Source organism: Triticum dicoccoides, chromosome 4B (genome assembly GCF_002162155.2).
Source record: "Triticum dicoccoides isolate Atlit2015 ecotype Zavitan chromosome 4B, WEW_v2.0, whole genome shotgun sequence".
Classification (NCBI taxonomy): domain Eukaryota; kingdom Viridiplantae; phylum Streptophyta; class Magnoliopsida; order Poales; family Poaceae; genus Triticum; species Triticum dicoccoides.
Genome location: NC_041387.1, coordinates 647,149,207 through 647,154,066, shown reverse-complemented (window position 1 = coordinate 647,154,066; position 4,860 = coordinate 647,149,207). Strand labels below are relative to the sequence as shown.

General features: G+C 42.7%; 1 long non-coding RNA gene across 1 annotated transcript; it reads right to left on the bottom strand.

Moving 5' to 3' along the window:
• Positions 1-471: 471 nt before the first annotated feature.
• Positions 472-2,207, bottom strand: LOC119294164. The gene is made up of 6 exons (XR_005143362.1): positions 2,124-2,207; positions 1,701-1,810; positions 1,296-1,361; positions 1,037-1,190; positions 747-947; positions 472-634 (listed from the first exon to the last, which is right to left on the bottom strand). It is a non-coding gene; the product is annotated as an uncharacterized LOC119294164 (long non-coding RNA).
• Positions 2,208-4,860: the final 2,653 nt, after the last annotated feature.

Sequence of the window (4,860 nt, the reverse complement as noted above, 5' to 3'; positions counted from 1 at the left end):
CTATTATACACATGCATTCACCTTTAAGAGTGACTAATCAGTAATCACTAAAAGGGAGTAGGAAATAAACAAAATACTCGTATTACTGTTAAGAGGTGAATAAAACATATCATTTTTTAGGCTTTTGCAACCAGTGGCAAGAAACAAATACATGTGCATCCTACTGCTGATTCCTCACAATAATAACCTGCTTGATCAACACTGGTACAAAAATAAATATTATATAAACAAACTAATCTTGAAAAATGGTAGTTGGATTAAGAAGCAATTAATTTGAAGAGACCAAGAATATTTGTGGAGATGGAAAAATGACTCCTCGTTGGCGTTCCAGCAAATAGGCTGTGAGCAACTTAGTCTGCTGCGGAATAAAAGAAATTACAGAGCTAACCAACGTGCAAGATTGATTTCTATCAAACAGGTTCACTTATATGCAATGGCATATGAGTGGTGGCGGGGTTATCTCACCACGGAAAAGGATTCTGAATCCCATCTCGCTGCAGAGTCCACACACCACAGCTCGCTGCAAAGGCTATCTCGGCGCCTGCCTCAAAGACATGAGCAGGGGCGCTTGGAGCGGCCGGCATGGAGTTGACGAGCACGTGCTCGGAGGCTTGTTCTCCTCTCCGGGATCAGTCTGGACAAGGAGTAGCGTGAACCTCAGAGGAAGATCCCATTGTTGGTCGGGCTCAGGGAGCTTTTCGAGGAGCGGAAGTAATGGAACAAAAATTATAATGATTGGTCCCCACCGTCCACCACCTCTTCATCCGACTTTCCAGGTGGGCCGAGATCGTGGTACGATGGTGGCTGAAGCTGAACGCCACGAAGCCTACCTTCCAACCATCATGTGGTCGCGCCCACCCGCCGCCGCTCACTGGTCTGCCGTGAACAACTGCCTTCCACACGTACAAGCAAGCAGCAGGCAGCCAGTCGACGTCGAAACCGCCGCTCTTCATGCGTGATTAGAATATGAACGGAAGAGACCTAGGAGTGGGCTAAAAGAAAAGGAAAATTTTATCGGTGCGAAAAGAAAAATTACCTCGCTGCCTTTGCCGTGGAGCAACAATGTGGCGTGCTGGAGCGATCGGTATAATATCACACAAAATCTTACTTGAAAACAACATCTCTGGTAAAATCTCCACATCATTGACCTCATCGGGTTTCAAGTATATCTTTCTCTCCTGGCATATACTCTGTATTAAATTAAGATGAATGAGCATCAACCACTCTAGTCTCAAGTAAAAGAATGAAACATTACTTCTGAAAGAACTACAAAAGAATGGTGTGCAGGAGCTTACTTCAAAACAACATCTCTGGTATAATCTCCATTGAAATAGCCATCTATTGAGTTTCCTTGATGACCCCTAGCAAGAATCAGTGCAAGATTGTTGGCCACTAAAAAATTAGGTACGCAACATTCAAGTAGAGACCGAAAAGTATCAAAACACCTAGCATAAGTCATGCAACCTTCAACCATGATAAAGGAACACCCTTTCACTAAGACCGCATTTAATGGACTAAAATTATTGATAATAGCTAGGTCTTACCATAAGCGATTTGCTGTCAAATATTTTGCACTCTTGTGTTGTCAATTATCAAGATAAAACGTCTCTAGACAGTCATTTCTACAAAACACACCAAGTGACATTACAAAGAGCACCGCAAGTGATGCTCCAACGGGTAGCCAATGGATAAACCTACACCTGCCAGGGCACCTTGGGTGCTAGCTAGTCTTGCTTCAGAAAAGGTAATGGTTTCAAGAATCGAGTGAATGGATCATCCAAGGCTGAGAGCATTTTCTTTGCTGCGGCATCTGAAAGAAAATGTGGGATAAGAAAATTCAATCAGACAACGTAAGAACTGTAAAAACACAACATCTCTCAGTTCTGCACAGATCAATGCTTTATATATCTAAGTGGTTTGTTATGTTTCTGACAAAATTTCAGATTCAACCAAAGCAAGTACAACACATATAACTGCATTTGATCCAATTATCAAATTCAGTCGTATTTTCTAAATATGAAGACTTGCAAAAGTGTGAGCCGTTGAGGCAGCTGATAAATTATATGATTCGTTATATGATAAATTAAGTGAAATTTTGTATGAATCACCGTGATTCTACCTACCATTCTATTAGTAATGTGATTTCCTTTATCCATTGAACTCACACCTCACGTGGACATTAGGGTCGAGGAACGTGAGCAACGAAATCCCAGAACAACAGTACAATCATGTGCCTTTTAATTCCTACAACAATTATCCGATTTGCAAGAGAATAGTTTCTCCTCAGATCACACAACTCCTGCATAATAACAGAACCATATTTATCAATCTTCAAGTCGATGACCTGAAGCAAATTAGTGGTAGCAGTGACAATGAGTTTTGATCAAGGAATATATGTCTATATACTTGAAGCAAACAAAACACAAATATATCCAGTTTAAGGAGTTTAGCTATCACCTCATTAATTTGACCTCAACTTCTTTGGTGCTATAGCACATGTTTTTGCCAACAAGTGTTGTGAGGTGAATATATTGATATCAAGTACTTTTAGTGCCATGGATAATCATTAATGGCCAACAATCTGGTGCAAAAACAACTCAACAAAATGTTTAGATCATACTTTTATATAGGAATTATTAAGAGGGCTATTACTATGTACTACCTGTGTATTGTGTAAAAAAAATGTTCAGATCATTTTACCTTTAAGGCTGCTGTAATCTGCTCTAATCTGCTATACACTCTGATAGTTTCGAATATAGTTCAGTAGGCATAAGCCTGCCGTAGTTCCCTGTCAAGAAAAAAAGTGTGTTGGCAATGGAATCTTATCAAAACTGTAAAGTAAAACACACACCACTGAAGAAATCAATCTTTAAGAAAGAAAAAAATAGTACCTTAGTCAATACAGCTATCACTGAAAAGTAGTTCCCAAGTATAAGTGATGGCCAGGCCTCATTTATTTACAACGGGCCATCATATTGACAAGTAGCGGAAAATATAAATCAAGTCGTTGCCGACTCTGTATGGAGAAAATATCAGATATAGCCTACTCTTATGGATTTGGAGTATCCCATATTAAGTGTAAGCGCCATTTGCTGAAGGACTATTTGCAGAACAGAAGATTTCAATACTATGGGAATATTATATTGCATAGCTGACCATCTAATTATTCGGAAATCTATAATTCTAGAAGCACAATCAATTCAAGAATATTAACACCGTGCCGAATGCTGAAAACTTTTGTTGACCAATGACCACCAACATGTTTTCAGAAAATTGTGCCACAAGCAGTATATGCAAATACAATGGTAGTTTTTCGACCTGCTATGTGTATGGCACACGAGTTCATACCATTTTACTAAGCTGACAATGTTCACATAGTTCAGGCATCAAGACCGAATGGTAAAGTAACTGAAACAAAGACAAACTGAAAGGCTTCACAAAGTTCTGTTGTCAGTTTTGAACAGGAAATGATAGACAAAGAAGCTTGGAGCCTTTTGAGCCAACTAAAATTACTTAAATACTTCACCATAAGGTCCATAAGAACTTGAAATCAGGTAAATGTGGATTTGTTTTTTTCAGATGGCAGATGTGAAATTTAGTGGGAAAGAGAGCACTTAATGATAAACCAAATCATGTACATGTGAGGCCAGGCACAACACTTTCTGTAACATACCCCCACTATCTAGATTATCATACTACAAGCATTTCACAAATTGTTAAACAATCATACAAAGGAACAGAGATATGCCCCCGCACACGGTACACTCCCCTTGAGAAAACTATAAAAGGGTCTTTCCGTCCTATGTGTTGACTCGCTTAAACTAATCAGCATTAGATGAGAATTAGATGGACTGCAGGTAATCAAGCTAATTGCTTCGGAATTTAACTATGCGACGTGTGGTTGGATCACACATACTGTACCTTGTGGATATGTCAAGCGAATCATCAACTAAACATACAACAAACAGAACAACACAATTCATCTACCCACCAAAGTGACAGACATTGATCACCGAGATTGAAAAATCATCAGAGATACACACTAAAAGGGACAACAAAAACAAGCACCAATTGGCATACATATTTGACGCACCTCTGCCTTTGAACTGCATGTATGTGGCGCACACGACGCCCACCGGAAGTTTGGCGAAGTTCCTATAGACAGAGGGGAAGCAAAGAGTAAGCCCAATTTGAGCGATTTCAAGAGGAAATTCATCGTTTATTACTTTTTCTGATGGAGCGAGACTCAAAAGAACAAAATCTTGCACTCAGTGTATCAGGAGGTAGTGCGTGGATGCCATCTGCGGCGACCAACGCATCCACCACCCGAAGCGCCGCGCCCGGAGCGCGCCCATGTAGGCGGCCGCATCAGCCCGCATCCCCGCTGGCGTCGAGCGCGAGGGAGACGGCGAGCTCGCCCCCGCCCTCCTCCGCCAGAGAGAGCTCGCCGGCGGCGGAGGCGAGGAGCTGTTGGTCCTGGGCGGTCTTGCCGGAGAGCAGGAGGAACGTGGTGGCGGCTGGGGCTCCGCAGCTGCTGCTATGCTCGGCTGCGGGAGCGGGAGCGGCGACCTGGCGCACACATCGGTGGGGAGGCTGGCCAGCGGCGGCGGCGGCTCCAATCGGTCCTCGGCGGCGGCGGTTGGATCTCGGCGGCGGCTCGTATTGGAGTAGAGATGGGATCGAGAGGAGTCGGCAACGAAGGATGGGATCGATGGAGCGTTTTTTCTGCCGGGTGTGGGTTTTTTTTGGCCTGCTTGGGGTGGGGTGGGGGAAAGGACGAAAATAAACCGGACGAAAATGGTGGGACGAAAATAAAACCCGGAACGCGACCTACCAACTGAGACATTAGAAGTAGAGATA